The 19,367-nt window shown below is 50.2% G+C and overlaps 1 protein-coding gene across 5 annotated transcripts in view; it reads left to right on the forward strand.

Moving 5' to 3' along the window:
* The window catches only part of MYO6 (myosin VI), a 159,511-nt gene that overhangs the window by 35,545 nt on the left and 104,599 nt on the right, over positions 1 to 19,367 (forward strand). For 4 of the 5 annotated variants that reach the window (XM_054974126.1, XM_054974141.1, XM_054974149.1 and 1 more), the window contains exon 1: positions 2,360 to 2,442. The exons of the other annotated variant lie outside the window; for it this stretch is intronic. The gene's annotated coding sequence lies outside the window, so the exon portion shown is untranslated. Of the gene's footprint in view, positions 1 to 2,359; positions 2,443 to 19,367 lie in introns of those variants that run through there. 5 annotated transcript variants of the gene reach the window in all.

The following is a 19,367-nucleotide window of genomic DNA, read 5'->3' on the forward strand; positions in this document are numbered from 1 at the left end:
GGAACCTTGTTTAATTTTATTGTTGTTTGACAGTGCCATCCTAAGCAGAGTTGAGTCCTTGATCATCTGAAGTCAGGCTTAAAATGAAGTAACTCTGTTTAAGATTGCACTGAGTCAGATCTTGAACACAAATGTAGTAGTAAGAAAAGAAATAATTTGTCTTGCACATGAATGAAAGGCGGCGTTTCCTGAGTAAACAAATGAGTTTAAGATCTAAAGATCCTACTCGGTGCAACTGGAATTCAAGCAGTAGCCACATCCACAAACATCTGACCTTCATTGTAGCTTGGTGGTAAGAGGTTGGGCATGTTAATTTCAGGGTGCGACATACCGAACATCTGGAGAACTAGCAGAACTTTCCCTTGTCCAATGTTTTTGGTTTTGGTGGTGGTTTTAAATGAATGCTGTTAGGAGGAATGCTCCAAATTAAACGAGAAGCTTGTGACAGTAAAGGTCTCTTAAGGCTCAGAAATATCTCTGTATCCAAATCGCTATGACCTTTGATAGGGCTGTAAAACTTAGGAGCCAGTAACATTGTCAAGGAGCTTGCTTTCTGACTTCTGCAGCAATGGACTGTCAAGCTAAAGTGTTTAAGTCTCGTATCTGTTGGGAGTCTGGAGTTTTGAAAACAGTTGGAGCTTAAGCTAAAGGCAGGAGGACATTCTTCATATCCGCAGAAACTACCCTCTTTCTGATCCAGATATGGACACTGCTAAATAAAGAAATAAATGTGGCCATAGCCAGATCTCAGTAAAGACGGATGTTGTTCAAAAATAGTTGCTTTATGTTGCTTAATACATGTGATCAGGATAATTAGGTGTTGTGAAATTTTTCGAATGTGACTGAAGGCTTCAAAGTTAACAAGAATCACACCTAACCATGTCTTGAAAGCATACAATCTTTATTTTTTGTGACCAAAATTCTCAGGCAAAAGACATCTTTGATTATCATCACAATATGTAGACTGGTAGGTACTGAAGAGTTATGAACTCTAGCTTAAGTATATGATTTTGAGGTATTTTGCCCTTTGGGCAGCGGTGCTTCATAGATTGCAGTGGATTGGAAGCCCCAGATGTAATCCTGAATGCATGGGGAGGTTTCCGATTGTGCCATGTGTTTGTGAGTGAAGTTTGACTATCTCCATGTAAAAAGCAGCCCACATTCACTGAACTATTTTTACTCCACACTTCCTCTAAGGAGCTCTGGGAGGCACATAGTTCTCCATTCTCCGTTTTATTATCCCCAACAACACTGTGGGGTAGATGAGGCTGAAAAAGTGTGGCTAACCCAACCTGGCAAGCTTCATGGCAGTGTGAGGATTTTAAGTCAGGTCTCCCAGATTCTAATTTAACATCCCAACTGCTGTGCTGGTTCTTGTAAACTTACAGAGAGGCTACTCTTCACCTTTTACCTTTATCAGCTTGTTTACTGTGTGGTATGCAGAGGTTTTTTAACATGGGAGAACAAATAAAAAAATTATTGCACATTCTTCTTTCTGTTTTAATTGGAACACTCCGTCCAAAGTGCCTTTGTCTACCACATCCTTCTGTGTATTGTGTAGAATTACTCTTAATTTCTAAATATATAATTTAGAATGAAACCAGAGACACACACAAATGTTTAAAAATTGATGTGTGGAGGTCTCAAGCAGTGGGCCTTCTAACTTTGAGGGCAAAGAAGTTTAGGAGTCATCCAGCCTTGATCTCATTCCTATCTGTTTTCCCTGACTGTCATGACAGCTATGACCTGCTGCGGTCGTAGCCCCACACTGTAGGGTCAGGGTCACTCAGGGGTGGTGGTGCTTCTTGTGTTTCAGTCTTCTTGGGGTGATGGTGCCCAAGCACCAAGGCTCTTTAGAACCTTCTTGCTTTGTCATTTGTCGAGTAGGAAGCTTGATTTTTTTGTGACAAGCCTCTTCCTTGGTTATGTGCAAATCATAGGTTTACTTCAGCCTCCTACTTCTCTTGACCTGTCCGTATAATTGTTCCCAACGCCTGTTGCTGATACGCAAAATGCACATGAGATTTTAAAAAAGAATTCCAAGAACCAAAATAATTTTTTTCCTACTTGGGTAACATCTGATTCCTGCCACAAGTTAGATCAGTGGGCTGAAAAAGATTATTTCAGATACTTTCCTGATTCTTGGATTGAAAAGCAATACATAAAGTATAGTTCTTAAATTCATATTTTTCAAGTATTATCTGTCCCTTCTTCCTCCTAGTTACCAATAACAATATAAAATTAATGCTAGTTTTAAATATCAGTTCAAATTTAAGAATATTTTATGACTTACTTCACATATCATAAATTCTTAAATGGTGTTTTTCTTGTTCTAGCTAAACACAAAAAGATGCTGATCCTGATAGCCCATGTGATGCTATGGTGACAGCATCCACACTGCAAGAATATGGCTGGCTGGTTTAAGCCACTTTGGTGCCTGAGGTGAGAAAATCAGGTGGCAGCAATCTCACTCTCTATAGCTTAAACAGTACAATTTGAAATCAAATTAAGTAAAAGGAGGTAAGATCCAAGGGAGCAGTGTTTGAAATCTGTTTCCTGAACTGGTTCATTTGTTTCATGGGAGAATACTTTTTTTGCTTGACAGGATGCTGTGTTTATGTATCCTCTTGAAGCGAGAGCAGTACTATTCCTCTCCCCTCCTCCCAGTGCTGAGGTCAACTGTCACCATTTTGTGAGATGAGAATCGCTCTGATGGGCCAAGTTTCCCACACCATCCAACAGGAAAAGACTCAGCTTGAGTGTCTTTGCAATATGCCTTTAATATTAGTAGACAGTTGGACTAGCATGTTTGTTTGTAGGCCTTTTAGAAGGAGATAATAGCTGAACCTTTTTGCCTAGCTTGGCTCATTTCAAGTGGAGTGTTTCACTTCATGCTATCCTGTAGGAAGGAAGAATGCTAGAAACTTCTAGTATTTCAAGGTGATCTAACAGTTGACACAGTTTGTAACATGATTAAATGTTTTCTAGTAAATTAGTTGGATAAAATATTTCATCAAAAAAGAATATTACCACAAAAGAATACCAAGCCATAGAGATTGACAAAACTGAGCTGATGAAAAGAAGGAACGTTTAATTCAAAGAATCTACTAGCCACTAGAGGGAGATGGATATCCAAGGATAATTAAAATGTTGTGGTTAATGTGATTTTTTTGGCAAATGCAGATAAAAACCAGTGAGATACAATGTAAGGAGGCTTAGAGCATAAAGTGAGGATTTTTACATTTTGTCTGGTCAGCAAGTACTGTCTTCTAGTAATATTGAAGTATATGGTAAGGTAGATGATGTATGGAAAACATTGCATATTGTACAAACAGTGTATCAAATTTCCTCTTGGCTGTTTATGCAGATTTGCTCTTTCATATCAGTGTATGGAATTTCTGGTACTCATTCAGCAGTAGACTGTTCTGAAATAAGTTCTTAAAGGCTTGCCAAATGTAGAAATGTGTTGTAGACTCCTACAACTGAAGCTCATGTCTAATAAAGAGGGAGCAGTCTGTGCATGATTTGCATATGCACTGAAACTATTGAGAGAGTCCCATTGTGTGCTGCTATTAGCACAGAATGTCTAAACTGCTTTTAAATGCACTGTGGATGAAATTCAAGTAAGAAGTAAAGGCTCCTCCTTTTAAGCATGTAGGAGCAACTTCTGAAAGAGAATGGCTTACAAAAACAAACAATTTAAGCATATGGCCTGGAATGGGGAGCATGTACCCATTTGCATCATGCTCTCATCTTCTAGCTTATGCAGAACGATTAATATTGGGGAGAGAGAGAGATGGAGATAGGTGGAAAATTTGATCAGTAGAGTAAGTAATATCAAACCATTTGATCAGTGTCCATGAAAGGACACTTGATTATCTGTCTGCATGGTAGAAGTTCCAGGTAAACTGGAAGTCTTTTGTTCTGCAACTGTTGTAAGATCAAGGCAAAACTTGAGACTAGAGATGGGCACGAACAGAACCCCCCCCCGAACACGTTGTTCGTTGCCATCCACGAACGGGGACTCATGAACATTTATGAACATGACCTGTTCACGAACATGTTCGTGGTTGGATGTTCATAGGGGCCAGCAGGCCCTCCTCCAGCCATCATCCAAGTTTGGTAATGATCCCTACCGCACCACTCCCAGAAACCTGACCTGAGCAGGCACCAGGAAAGGTACCAATAATAAATAATAGCTTGGCCCCAGAGCCTGGCAGCAGCCCTGGAACGTGAGGGTGGGTAGATTCCTACCGCACCACTCCCAGAAACCCTACCTGAGCAGGCAGCGGGAAAGATACCGACAATAAAAAATAGCTTGGCCCCAGAGCCTGGCAGCAGCCCTGGAACCTGAAGGGGTAGATCCCTATCCCACCACACACAAAAAACCCTCAAGGTCCAATGCACTCTCCCGGTCTCTCTCTCAAAATGCCAGCAGCAGCTGTCTCCCACTTCACTGTCTGCTGAAACTGAAAGCCAGAGCTGGGAGCACGGTGCCTTTTATAACCAGAAGTCCCATAGAGCAAAACAGGAGGTCTGTGGTTGGCAGTAAGAACTGCCTAACAGGGTTTGGAGGGATGAAATTGGTGTTCCCATGGCTACAGAAGACCTCCCTCCCCCCTGCTCTTTGCTCCCTTGTAACAAATTTGGAGCTCCACACTTGGAAGGAAGACTTGCCTATCAAGCTGAGTTGGGCTTAGATTGGGGTTTCCAGGACAACAGCAGGCGTTCAAACGAAGTTCAGACAATCCCTGCCTATGTTGCCAAAATCAAATACGATCACTTGTTAAGTGGAGTTTTAGATGGTAGTTGTGTTGGTCTGCAGGAGAACAGCAGATTTGAGTCCAGTGGCACCTTAGAAATCAATAGGATCTTCAGGGTGTAAGCTTTCAAGAGTCAGAGCTCCCTTCTTCGACTGTCTAAAGAAGGAAGGTCTAACTCTCAAAAGCTTACAGCCTGAAAATCTTTGAGTCTAGGTGCTACTAGACTCAAAGCCTGTTGTTAAGTGGAGACTTCTGTGTACTTAATTACCAGAGAAAGCAAGGTACTTTGGATTTAATAGTGGGGATATAACTCGTCAAATAGTTTTCCTGGAGTATTAGATTATTGCTGATATTGGGATTTTGATCAAAGAGGATATTATATGTTGTACAATACATTTATTAGATTTTCTATACTCATGCTTAAATACTTTTTAAACTTTACCTTCATCCCTCGACTGATCTGTTTAATGTCCTGAAATGGTTGAAATCAAGCTAGAGTGCTGTAGAGGACCTGAATGTCCAACTTGGATCTGAAATATCAAGGCTCAGATCCCCACTATGCCATGGAATATTGCTGGGTCGCCTTGGGCCAGTGACACACACTTACAGCGCAATCCTATGGCCGGCCCCAACGCCGGCGCGGCTGCACTGGTGGTGTGGCGGCGGCGGCGGCGGGCCGGATCCTGTGCCAGCAAAGTGTGGCCGCAGCGGCGCCCGCAGCGGCGCAGAGATGCAAATTTGGAGAACCAGAAAGTGTTGTGGGCGGGTCTGATGCGCGGCCGCCGCCAGGCGCAGCCAAAGGGCGCTGTTCCTGACAAGCGGCAGGGGGAGGGGCCAGGAAAGGCGCAGCCTATGGGCAGCACGCGATCCCAGCCAGGCCCCAGAGCAGCAGGCAAACCGCGCCCATGCCAGCAGACTGCCTCGGCTCGTGCGTCGGGCGGGGCTCGCAGTTGGGAAGGAGAGGGGTGGGCGTGGTCTGAGGAGCCTCTCCCCCGTTTGCCCAATGTAGCACCAAGTCCGTGGCGGCCGTGTCGAGAGGTTGGCATGGGACTGGCAGGCGCCCTGCCATGAGGAATCCGGGGCAGCAGCCAGTCTCTGGCAGCAGGGGACAGCCCCCAAGTGGCGCCGAAGGGGAGGGCTGGCCTGAGGCCGCCACCAAGAGGCAGACACAGCGGGCCTGCCCCCTCGTCCCCATCCCAAGGCAAAGAACACAGACACCCATTGCACAGAAATCAGCCTTTATTATTATATCATCCCACCTCCCCCAGCAGATGTGAGGAAGGGGAGGCGTGTAGGAGAGCCGTCTGTGCAGCAAAACACCCCACCCCACCCCCAAGGCGGCAGCGGCGGTCACCGGCGAGGCCGGCGGCCGGACCCCCTTGGCCGTCCACGGGCCCGGCCTCTCGCACGCAACTGGGCCCGAGGGAGGGGTGCCTCTGGGGTGGGTGGAGCTGCTGCAGCGGGTGGGGCCGGAGGGTCGAGGATGGTGACGAGCCGCCCGAGCAGGGCTTCGGCACGGGCTTGAGAGGCACGGAGCCCTTCCCCCACTTCCAGTACCGCAGCCATGAACTCCCGGCCGCGGTTGTTCGCCTCCTCCCATGCAGCGTGCACCTCTAGCTGCTCCCTCTCGATCGCCGCCCACATTGCGGCTAGTGTCGGGGGAAGCCGCTGGGCAGGGCGGGGGCCGCGAGCCCGTGCGCCTGGAAGGACCCCCTCCATGGGCCCCTCCCCCTCAGAGGCGGAGCCAGGTCCTTCCCGCACACGGCCCATGGCACCCGGGGGCGGGGGGCTGGAGGGGATGGTGCTGCAGGCTGGGACAGCTCCTCGAGCGGCTCTGTCGATGAGGTGTCCTGAACCGGCGGAGTCCCAGGGCCACCTTCACCCTCCACCGACACAGGGAAGCCGAGCGACTGCAGGAGAGCCGCTCCGGCAGCAGAGGTCCTCCGGGAGGGTGGCAGCTCGCGCAGCTGGGCAATCACCTCCCCGCCTATCTCCAGGCGCATGGTCCCTGCTGGAGCGAGACATGGGTGGGAAAAGGCCCCAGGGAGGGAAGAGCAGTGGCCCAACATGGGCTGCCACAGGCCACCGAGCCGGGCCAAGCACACCCATTCCAGCTGCGGCCGCAGCCCCTCGTCTTGAGACCGGTTGGCGCCATGAGGGGCCTTGGATGTGTGGCCGAGGCCAGTGGCCGAGCCGGTCCCTGGCCCCACCAGCAGCAGGGCCACAGATACATACCGTGCTCCGGATCCATGCCCCCCGATGGGCCCGGTTGAGGCTCCTCGTCGCTGGCAGCAGGGGCTTGCTGTGGCGGTGGAAGGGCTGCCTGTTCCTGGGCCCCGCTCTCTGCCAGGGGGGGGCACAGACTCCGCTGCCTCTGCCTCCGCCTGGCTTGGGTCTGGACCCTCAGGGGCCGTGCCTACTCACGGGAGAGGCCCTGTCACACATGTGCCACGATCCATGCGTCCCCCCCCCTCGCCTCCCTGAATCCACAAATACTAACCGGGCAGGACCTCAACGCCCAGGCCGCCCACCACCGCCTCCGGGATGACCGCTCGCATGACCGCCTCTGGGCCTGGGAGCCCCTCGTCAAGGGCCCGCTCATAAGGAACCCCCTGAGACATGAGGAGGCGCACTCGTTTGCGCACGGGCCCGAAAGAATCATTCCAGCGCTTCATTGCCGAGTGAGCAGTGCGGGGCGCGTTGCCCACAGCCGAGACCCTGTCAGCTGCCATCTGCCAGAATGCCCGTCGTCGAGACCGGGACGAGGCACCCCTGTGCGTGCTCAGGGCGACCTCCGCATTCTCCACCACGAGCCCAAAAAGCAGCACTCTCTCGGCCTCCGTCCAGTTTGCCTGGCGCTGGCTTCCGCCGCCACTAGTGCTCTCAGCAGACATGGGGGTAGTGCCCGCTGGAATGTCCGGTCCCCGAGATAAGTGGTGGGAACCAGCCACCTAGTCATGTGCCCACCCATCCCCTCGGCAAGATGGAGGAGGGCACAGGCGGTGCAGGACCGGGAAGGGTGGCTGGGACGGCCCATGCAGCGGACAGAGGACCTGCTCCTGAGCACCACCTGCAACGGGCCGCTGAGACCGGTAGGCCTGCTGCTTCCAGGTGCGTGGGGGGGGGGTTCAGGGTGCTGGAACTCAACCTGCGCTCCTTCCAGGCAGGACCTCGATCATCCCCGCCTGGTGCCCACCACTGCCTCCGCGGCTCCCAGCCATCCGGACCAGCCACCTCCTGCCAGCCGTGTTTGTCCGAGCGGCCCTCAGGCGCCGCCGCCTCAGACGCCGCCGCCGGTTCCAGGCCAGGGTGCCATCCCTGCTCCTGGGCGACATGACTTGCCTGGACCGCTTCCGTCTGGACAGGGCAGCCATACAGGCTCTGTGCGAGGAGCTCGCGCCCACCCTTCAGGGGCAAGCTGCGGCTCCCCGGGGCATTCCCGTCCTCCAGAGGGTCCTGCTGTCCCTCCGCTACCTTGCGACCGGCTCCTTCCAGGGAGTGATGGCTGAGGCCTTGGAGGTCTCCCAGTCATCCGCCAGCCGCTGCCTGCATGCCTTCCTGGACGCCCTAGTTGGTCGGATCCGCGAGCACATCCACTTTCCCACCTCGGAGGCAGAGTTGGCACCCATCCGGGCTGGCTTCTCCTCCCTTGCAGGCTTCCCCAATGTGATTGGAGCAGTCGACTGCACGCATGTGGCCATATGCGCTCCCAGAGAGGAGCCGCAGGTCTACAGGAATCGGCACCGGTTCTACAGTATCAACGTCCAGGCAGCCTGTGACCACCAGGGGATCTTCACGGACCTCGTTGCCAAGTTCCCGGGAAGCGTCCACGACGCACAGATCTTCACCACCTCCGGCCTGAACAGGCTCCTGTCATCATGGCCTGAGGGGAGAGGCTGGCTCCTAGGTCAGGAGTTGGTGGGGGAGCTGTGAGGGGACGGGGATGGGAAGGGAGATCCTAACACCGCCTCCCCTTGCAGGTGACCGTGGCTATCCATTGCTGCCTTACCTCCTTTTTTTTTTTTTTTTTAGAAAAGTTTTTATTGGGTTAGGATCAATTATTTATACATTACAATCAATTTTCCCATTTTCCATTTCTAACCCCCTCCCTTTCCCCCCCTTTTTTGTTGACTTCCAACAGTTTTCCAACCCTTTGTCCCTTTTCCCTTACTCCTTTTAAATTCCTCTATCTAACAAATATATGATCTCCCAATTATTCTAAGCAATACATTCTTAACTATTTTTAATACTCTATACCCAAACTATGAGTCATTATTTCCATATTGGATAAACAATTTATCCCAATTTCCATAATTCCGATTTCAAATATTTCTATAAATCATAAACCATATAGATCATACATTCGTTTAAATCAAACAATTTGACTTATACTCTATATGTTACTCATTCTTTTAGTTATATATAATTACTTTAATATTTCTGTTTCCCTTCAATAATAATTCTATATAACTATCATCACATAATCAATCAATTTGACTCATATATATCTTCAAATAAACATAATCAGTTTGGTACATTATACCAGTCTTACCAAAAAGAAAATATTATTAGTTAATCAGTCCTTATAATCAGCCCTTATGGTTAGTTATTTTCTATCGATATTCTGTTTATTAGTCTGTATATATCTGTATATATATCAATCTATTAATCTAACTGCTTAGAAGTTCACGTTTGTCTCTTCTCCCCCCGGGTAAAGTCACCCCCCTCTACATTTTATTGTACTTCAGTAGTTCTCAAACTGCCACAGTTCTCCTCCCACCTCCCATTTCTTCTCCAGATATTGTTTCAGCTTCTCCCAGTCTGTGTTAAACTGCCCTGAGTCCAGATTTCTCAGTTTTCTTGTCATCTTGTCCATTTCTGCCATGTACAGCAATTTGTAGATCCAATCTTCAATAGTTGGCACTTCTTGTACTTTCCATTTTTGCGCATACAAAAGTCTAGCTGCTGCTGTCATATAAAATATCAGCGTCCTATGATGAGCTGGAATTCCCTCCATACCCAGGTTTAGTAGCAGGAGTTCTGGGTTCTTATTAATTTGAAATTGTAAAATTTCACTCATTTCACTTATTATTTCCCCCCAGTACTGCCTCGCTACCTCACACGACCACCACATATGATAGAGGGAACCCTCATGCTTCCTACATTTCCAGCATTTATTAGAAGTGTTCAAATTCCCTAGCGCAATCTTCTTTGGTGTCATGTACCAACGATAAATCATTTTGTAAATGTTCTCTTTAATGCTAGTACATGTCGTTGTCTTCATTGTAGTCTTCCACAAGTATTCCCATGCCTCCATTGTTATTTCTTTATTAAAATTTATAGCCCATTTCACCATTTGTGTTTTTACTATCTCATCCTCAGTATACCATTTCAACAGTACTTGGTATACCTTAGATATTCTTTTCTTGTCCTCTTTAAAAAGGGTCTGCTCTAGTTCCGAGTTCTCTATTCGTATACCTCCCTTTACAGAGTCCGAATTATATAAGTCTCTGATCTGTCTGTACTGGAACCAGTCATAATAAGGTGATAGTTCCTCCTGCGTCTTCATTCTGAGTTTGGATGCTTCAGTTCTAGTTATTTCTTTATAAGTTAAACATTGTTGCTCATTATCAACAACTCTCGGATCTATCACCTCATATGGAACTACCCACAAAGGAGTTCCTTCTTGTAGGTAAATTCTGTACTTCTTCCAGATTGTATATAAACTTCTCCGTATATAATGGTGCAGGAACATCGAGTTCACCTTTACTTTATCATGCCATAGGTATGCATGCCATCCAAATATTTTTTTATATCCCTCTAGGGCTAGTAATTTCTTGTTCTTTAGCGTCATCCACTCTTTCAGCCACACTAGGCAGATTGCATCATGGTAAAGTCTCAAGTTGGGCAGTTGCATTCCGCCTCTTTCTTTTGCGTCTTGTAAAACTTTCATTTTCACTCGAGGCTTCTTGCCTGCCCACACAAAATCTGATATTTTCCTCTGCCATTTTTCAAATTGTTTAGAGTCTCTGATGATTGGTATTGTCTGTAGCAAAAACATCACTCTTGGTAACACATTCATCTTAACTGCTGCAATCCTACCCAACCATGACAGATTCAGCCTGTTCCATTTAATCAAGTCTCTCTCTATCTGAGTCCATAGTTTCTCATAATTGTTTTTAAATAGATCTATATTCTTTGCAGTCAGTTCAATTCCCAGATATTTCACCTTACTTGTTACTTCACAGTCCGTTATTTCCATTAATAATTGTTGTTTCTGCTTAATCATATTTTTGCATAGTATCTTTGACTTCTTTTTATTAATATAAAAACCTGCCAAGTCTCCAAACTCCTTAATCTTATCTATCACTTTTGGCATGTTCTCCAATGGGTCCTCTACAATTAACATTATATCATCCGCAAATGCTCTGACCTTGTATGAATAGTCCTTTATTTTTATTCCTCGAATTTCTTCATCTTGTCGTATTTGTATCATCAGGATCTCCAATACTAAAATGAACAACAGTGGAGACAACGGGCAACCTTGTCTTGTTCCTTTACTTATGGTCAATTTCTTGGTCGCTTCATCATTCACCACAATTGCTGCAGTCTGGTCTCTGTAAATTTCCTTAATTGCTCTGATGAATCTTTCTCCCAATTGTAGCTTTTCCATAGTGGCAAACATAAAGTCCCAGTTTAAATTGTCAAACGCCTTTTCAGCGTCAACAAAGAAGAAACCAACCTCTTTGTCACAACGCTTGTCATAATATTCAATAGCATTAATCACTGTCCTTAAATTGTCTCTTATTTGTCTGTCTGGCAAAAAACCTGCTTGTTCCTCCTCTATAACCTCCGAGAGCCACCCCTTCAGTCTCTCCGCCAATATCTTCGCAAAAATTTTATAGTCATTATTAAGTAACGATATAGGTCTGTAATTTTTCACGTTAGTCAAATCTTGGCCCTCTTTTGGGATCAATGATATGTTCGCTTCACTCCAGGTATCTGGAATTCTTGGATCCCTTAAAACTCCATTAATCACCTCTTTTAGGAATGGTGCCAGTTCATTGGCCATTGTCTTATAAAATTTAGCCGTAAGTCCATCTGGCCCTGGCGCCTTTCCTAGATTTGCAGATTGTATTGCCTTACTTATTTCCTCGTCCGTTACTTCACTGTTCAATTTATTTCTCCAAACTTCCGAGATTTCTGGAAGTTTCGTTTTCTCCAAATATGACGCTATTGATTCTTTATTTACTTCTTTCTTATTGTACAACTTAGCGTAGAATTTATAAAAGGCTCTACTAATGGCAGTCTGTTCCAAATACGTTTTATTGTCTTCACAAATTTTATTTATTATTTTCCTTTCCCTTCTCTTCTTCAATTGCCATGCCAAATATTTCCCAGGCTTATTTGCACCTTCGAATACCTTCTGATTCAGTCTTTTAAGGTTCCACTCCAATTCTTTATTACTCATTACTGTTAGCTGTTCTTGGAGTATTTTAATTTCCTGATATATTTTCTTTTTCCCTGGTCTCTTTTTTAACTGTGTTTCTTTGGCTTTTATTTTTTCCTCAATCTCTTGTCTTTTCTCCTCTTTCTTCTTTCTTACTCTACCATTTAAGTCCATTAGTATGCCCCTTATAACCGCCTTATAAGCATCCCAGACTTTGTCAGTTGGTACTTCTTTGTTCACGTTATATTGTATGAAGTACTTTGTCTCTCTTCTCAATATCTCCATGTTCTCTCCTTCTTGTAGCAAGTCCTCATTTATTCTCCATGCTTTCCTTTTTCTCCTTTTCCCTAGTTTCCACATAATTGGGTTGTGATCTGAGCCTACCATCGGCATTATTTCTACCTCCTTAGTCCATAACGCTAAGTCTTTTGAGGCCCAGATCATGTCAATTCTTGATAATGTAGAGTGCCTTGCAGAATAAAAAGTAAACTGTCTGCTTTTGGGATATTCTCTCCTCCATACATCTTCGAGTGGCTCTTGTTGAATCAACTCAAAAAATAGCTTTGGTAATAATCCTCTTTTCTTTTGTGCCGTTGTTGTCTTTTTGTCTAATTCCAAGTCTGTCACTCCATTGAAGTCTCCAGCAAGAATTATCTGGTCATATGAAAGATCATCTAAATGCTTCCTCAAATCCTCAAAGAAGCTTTCTTTTGCACCGTTAGGTGCATAAACTCCGACTACCAACACTCTCTTTAAATTCCAAGTACATTCCACTGCTACAAATCTGGCTTCCACATCTTTCATTACAAATTTTGGCTGTAGCTCCTCTTTTACATACAACACCACTCCTCTTTTTTTCTTGGTTGAGGCTGCTACAAAATCCTTGCCCAATTTTCCCAATTTTAAATATTTTACATCCTGCTTTCGAATATGAGTCTCTTGCAAACAAACAATGTCACATTTTTGTTTTAATAGCCAGTGGAAAATATTTTTCCTCTTATTCGGTGAGTTTAGTCCATTTACATTCCAAGATAATACTTTACACTCCATACTCATAATCTTGTTGGTAAGTCTTTTTCATTGTCCCTTATAAATCGCTCCATTTCCCGCTCAGATCTAATGCGCTTTTTGGCACCTCCAAATTCAAAGGACAGACCTTCTGGAAGCTCCCATCTGTACCTGATTTTCATGTCCTTCAGCATCTGGATTAGCGCTTTATATTTTTTCCGATCTAGTAACACTGATCTGGGTAATTCCTTCATTATGATAATTGTCTTGCCATCGATCTCCAATGGATCTTGAAACTGTTTAGTCACAATCTTCTCTTTCATGTTTCATGTTGTAAATTGCACAATCACATCTCTTGGTACTTTCCTCTGGGTTGCAATTCTCGAATTCACGCGATATGCCACATCAAGGATAGCCACAACTTCCTCCTCCTCCTTCCCCAGGTATTCAGCTAACACCTCAGTCATCTGTTCTTGCGCTGTCTTTCCTTCTATCTCCGGCAAACCGCGAAATCTGAGCTGCTTCTCCATGTGTCTACTTTCCGCAACCGCCATCCTTCCCCTCATCAGTCTCATCTCTGTTTGTTGCGTGTCTGCTAAGTTCTCCATCGCTCCTTCTACTGTTTTAACTCTCTGCTGCGTTCCTTGTAATTCATTTTGTATTGTTTCCATACCTTTCTTCACTTCTGACAGCTCCGATTTTACTTCTGACAGCTCCGATTTTACTGTCTGTTTAACCTCTTTAATCAGCTCCAATTTCATGTCTTTAAATTCTTTAATCACCTCTAAAAGTTTTTTGTCCAGGTTTTCTATTGCCGATTGCCACTCTTTTTTCGACATCGTGGGGCTTGCTTTAGCTCGCTCCCACGAGTCCGCTCTCTTCCTTAACTCCGTGGCGTTAAATTTAGTACCTTTTTTGTTTCAAATGTCCCGGTCTTCTTGCATAAATTAGTTTTTAAAGAGTCCAAAATGTCGGGCGTCTTTTCTCTATGGTCTCTCTATGATTTTATAATCCAAGATGGCCTACTTCCTTTTCCGCTGAAGCCGCGACCCTTCCCCTTTCAAAAATGGCGATTCCCTTCTTCCTGCCCTCCAGGAAGGGCCGCTTCTCTCCAGCCACTCTATTGTTGTTACGCACTTCCTGTCTCCCGTCTTCCCACAGCAGATCTCGCGATGGTGTCTTTTTCTCACAGCTCCATAACCACAGGTATTCAAAACAATAGTCCAATTTCTTTAATAACTTCTTTAAACTTAGCCTCTTTTCAAATGCAACTCTTGCCGAGTCTTCCCCTCCTTTTCATTAATCTGTTGCAGTTTAAAAATCTACTTTTTTTCCTCTCTGTTTTTATCAATCTGTCCCGTATCGGAAGATAGTGATCTTTACCTTCTCATTCACTTTTCTCGGGTTGTAATCACTGTTTCGATTTTAACTTCTCCTCTCCACTTCTTCCCCCAATCGAAGCTTGGGTATGTAGGTCTTATGCCAGCCGAATTGGCCCCAAAACTGCCGCAGAGGTTGTAGCCGACCCGTCGCAGGGTGGGACCTCAAGGATCGGGAGGGGACCTGTTGCGCAGAGCCCCCCCTCGTCCGAGATCTAACTCACCCTAGGGTCTTGAGCGTTCTTTGCCTGCTCTCCGCCTGAGAGCAGTCGGCCGCGGGCTATTTTCACCCCGCCGGCCGCTTAAAACGGCAGTCCGGTCAGCTCCGCAAATGGAGCTGCTTCAGACCTCCATGGATCCCAAACCGGAAGTCCATTGCTGCCTTACCTCCTGACGCCATACCCTGCGGATGAGCCCGCCGACAGAGCCAACTACAACCAGGCCCACCGGCGCACGAGGATGGTGATCGAACGTGCTTTCGGTCAGCTGAAAATGTGCTTCAGATGCCTCCATCACACGGGCGGCCGCCTGGCCATGCAGCCGTTCACCGTCGCCAAGCTCGTGGCTGCCTGTGTCATGCTGCACAATATTGCCGTGCGCCAGCAGCTCCCCTTGCCAGCCACAGAGGGCCCAGGCGAGGACCCCTGGCTGCCGCCCGCCGGTCGCCTTTCTCCTGACGCCCCTGCAGAGCCCCAGGAGCATGACCGAGCTGTGCGAGACAGGGTCGCGGAGCACCTGTGGCATGCTGCCCGCTGAGGGCCATGCCTGGCCATGGGGGGCTCGGCCGGCCAAACACTCGCCCTTTACGCCCGTATGGTGTCCCAGGCGGCCCCTCCGAGTCCCCGCTCCCTCGACCCCTGCATGTAGAGAGCATGGGAAAGTCGCCCCGGCCAGCAGCCACTGCCCCCCATGGACGGGCTGCACTGGAAGAGCGGTTAACGAACTTGGCTTTATTCCCAATTGATTCCAGGGCCGCATCAGGCGCCCAGAGAGCAGCTTGCCAACCCAGAACCCCGGCCTCAGCAGCCAGGAGGGTGAGGCCTAGGTAGCGCGTCGGAGCAGGGGGAGGCCAGCGGCCCCGCCACGGCATCCCCATTACAGAGCAGGGGCCCGGCTGGGGTCCCAGATGCCTGTGCCTGGGATGGCATATCGGCAGCTGCCCGTCCGTCCGCGGGGACGGGCTCCAGCTTCGGCCGCTTCCTGCCAGGCCCCTCCACTGGGTCATCCTCTGGGTCTTCAGCAGGTGGCGGGTAGCGGGGTGGAGACCAGGCGGTGAAGCCCCTCCCAAGTTCCTCCTCATCTGGCGAGGGGCTCCGGGCGGGCGCCGCTGTGGGGGCAAGAGGTGGGGGATGGGAGCGTCAGGGCCCCTGTGGGCTCTGGGGTTGTCGTCGCGGCCGCAGGCCGCCCCACCCCACATGCCCGTGCCCCTCCTGTTGTCGAGACTCACATGGTGCTGCTGCCCGCGCCTGCTGGAATGCCCCGTGAACCCGGTCCATGGCAGCCATCCACCTGTCATTGATGGTCCCTGCAGAGGGGGGAGAGAGGGAGGGGGGGCACCCATTGGTGGCAGCCCGGCATGTGCTGCAAGCACCTGCAACCTGCGCCTCGACGGAAGTGGCTGGGACGCCTCCGGGCCCTTACGGCCTGCCCTCTGTGGCAGCGGAGGAGGCCCCCCAGATGGCGCCGAGGACCCTGACTTACTGCGCGCGGGGCCCGCAGCCACCTCCTCTTCCAGGAGGTCATGCTCCACCTCGCACAGCGCCGCGTCTAGCCACGCTCGTATGAGGTGGGCCTCCTCCGCACGGCCAGGGAAGAGCTCCTCCAGGTAAACTGGCCGTGCAGTCATCGCACCCTCATCTACCAGGAGGTCATTCCCGGCTGCCTTGGCAATGAGCTGGGCCCCGAGCCTGGCCGCCCACTGCTCCCGCCACCCGTCGCCCTCCATGCAGCCAGAACCGCTGTGGGTATAGTGTTTCTGTGCTGCCCGCCGAACTACACCGCCCGCCGGCATGACCTTGGAGGGTCTGAGATGTAACAATTCCCTATCTTCTGTCTGGCAGCTGCATAGTTCATGGATAGGTTCAGCACAGGCCCCCCGGCTCAGACCTGTGGGTTGGAGGGGAGGGGGCCGCGGTGGTTGGCTTCCTATGGCCCCAGGGCTCTCTTCCCTTTCGGGGATGCTGTGCTGCTCAGGTGCATCCTTGCAGGATGCGAACCCTTGGGCCTGGCCGTACGGTGCGCCGTGGGACTGGGAATAAAGCTCATCTACCCATGGACCCGTGTCTGCCTGCGATACTTTGGTGAACTGCCAGCCATATCCTGCCCTGGCACCATTAGCGCATGACCAGGCCCGCGGTGACAGCGCATCCCTTCCAAGAGGGGGGGTGCTTAGGATGCACAAGGACTGGCCAGGGGCCGCTCTGGCATGTGTTCCATATTGCCCTAACGCACCTGCCCTGCCTGGCATGCCGCCCTGAGCTGGGGCAGTCACGCAACCTGCCATCGGGGGGCCCTCCCGGGGCCTGGGGTGGCCACCCAGCCTGCATGGCCCGGCCGGGGGAGGGGCGCGCTGTGGCAGCCAGCCGGGGGGCCTCGGGCTCCCGCATTTTGGCCACTTTGCGCAGCTGGTGCGCTCTTCCACTGCCCCTGTGGGCGGGGCCAGCGGCCTTCCCTGCAGGATTGGCGGGGCTGGCAGCCTAGGAGTGGTTCCCCCCCCCCGGCAGGGCAACGCGAGCGGCCACAATTGCTGAACGCAGGAGACGGCGCCGGGCCAGGGCGGAGCCACAGGCAGCCTCGGACGCACCCCTTCCCTCCCAACAACCATGCTGTGTTGGTGCGGGGGCCTCGCAACTGCCCCACAGGATTGGATGCGAGACAGGACGCCCTGGGGTGGAAGGTGTTGGAATGACCAATGGGGCTGCTGCAGACGCCCGAGGGGCTGGACCCACTCTGGGAGGCGGCCGCTCACGGGACTGTGTTGCTGGGGCTGCGGCTGCGATGGGGGCGACCCTCCCCAGGCGCGCGAGACCTCCTGCCCGGGATATGGCATCCGCCAGCCACCACCCTGGATTCTCCACTGGTGGGGCTAGGGTTCCAGCGAGCGGACCGTTTCCCCTGCCATCTCCCGCCCCCTTGCAGCGGCAGCTCGCACCACCCTCTCCCTGGCTTATTGGGTGCCAGCTACTCTCCCCACCAGGGATTGATCCCCCTCCCCGCTCACATGCCCCGCCCCAACCCTCTACCTGGCCATAGATGCAGGGGGGTTAGCCGTGTTAGCCTGTGGTAGCGAATTCAAAAAGGGTCCCGTAGCACCTTTAAAACTAACCAATTTTATTGTAGCATAGGCTTCTGAGAATCAAGTTCTCTTCGGCAGATGGGTGGTACAGACACTGGTCAAATACAGAGGAGGAGGGAGGGAGGGGGCGTTACTGTGAGGGGAGGGAGGGGGCGGGGAGGCAAGACGGGGTGTGTCGGATACATTTGTGGCAATGTGCAGGTGGAGATATGTGACGGGAGTGTTGGGGGAGGGGCGGAGGACGAAGTCAGACTCGCAGACACAGAAGGCAGTTGTTGTACATCTCGTTTTATTGCACTGGAAAAAGCGGGCTTGCGTTTAGGCTGGCGAGGGAGCCAGAGCATTCCACACAGCCCTCCTTCCCGCTCGGAGGGGCGGGGCTGGGATGCAGGCCGTGGCGCGACGGTGCTTCCTGGGCTGCAGCCAACCGTCCGTCAGAGATGTTTGGGGAGGGCGGGGCGCGGGGGAGCAGCCATGCCCTGGACGTGCCTGCGGGAGAAAAAGACACATGTGGGCTTTACCTCATTCTACTGCTGAGGCAAGCCCCACACTCCGCCATCCGGGGGGGTTGCACATGGTCGAGGGCAGCAGCTGATGCCTGACAGTCTGGCGAGGATGCACTCGGCCTTGGGAAGCCTTTACCTTTATGGGAGGGAATGAGCTGGTCACAACAAACACCTGGTCACATGTGGTTTTCGAGGCGCCTGCCTCTGAGGCAGCCAGGGGCGGCCATGGTTGCCCCCCACCCCTGCTGGGCCTCACCCAAAGCGGCAAGTGAGCGGGTGGGTTCAGGTGAATGGGCGGTTTGCACTAATCTGCGGAACGCCCCCCCCCACCTCCTCCTCACCTGTCAGCGCTCCGTCGGTCATCACCAGGTGGGAGCGCCAGAGTCAGGGCACCTGCAAGGAAACGGGAGAGCATGCGGTTAATTTGCAAAGTGTCATTCCCTTCTGTCACGGAAGGGTTAGTTTGTTTGTGCTTAGTTAGAAGCAACTAGCGTGCATGAGTCCAGTTAGATGTTGAGTCATTCTTTCTATCACGGTAGAAAGGGAGTTAGGCAGACATTTGCACCTCTTCCCCTTTACGAGAAGTTCCCCCACTTTTTCGCAAAGTCCCCCGAGTGCATTCTGCGCCTGCCAACGTGAATGCCCTCAGCCCATTTCGGTTTTCAAAGGGGCAATGCCACTCAGCACACGGGCAGAGCCTCTGGCAGAGTGCTCACTTACCTGGGGGTTTGGGCGGCGCTGGCCGGATGTTTTGTAGGGCGGGTTCTCAGATGATTGGGTGCAGAGAGGGGGGCTCGTCCACGCCGGGCGCGCACGCTGATTGGTCCCCGGGATAGTTCTCATCCTATGCTCCTTCGGGCCATAGGGGCGGGGCTGGGAGCTCAGAGAGGGGGCTGATTTTTCGCCGTTCCATGGACGCCTATGGGCTACGCCTTCTTTTTCCGTGGCGTAGCTTTTTTGCGCCGC

Source organism: Eublepharis macularius, chromosome 1 (genome assembly GCF_028583425.1).
Source record: "Eublepharis macularius isolate TG4126 chromosome 1, MPM_Emac_v1.0, whole genome shotgun sequence".
Classification (NCBI taxonomy): Eukaryota; Metazoa; Chordata; class Lepidosauria; order Squamata; family Eublepharidae; genus Eublepharis; species Eublepharis macularius.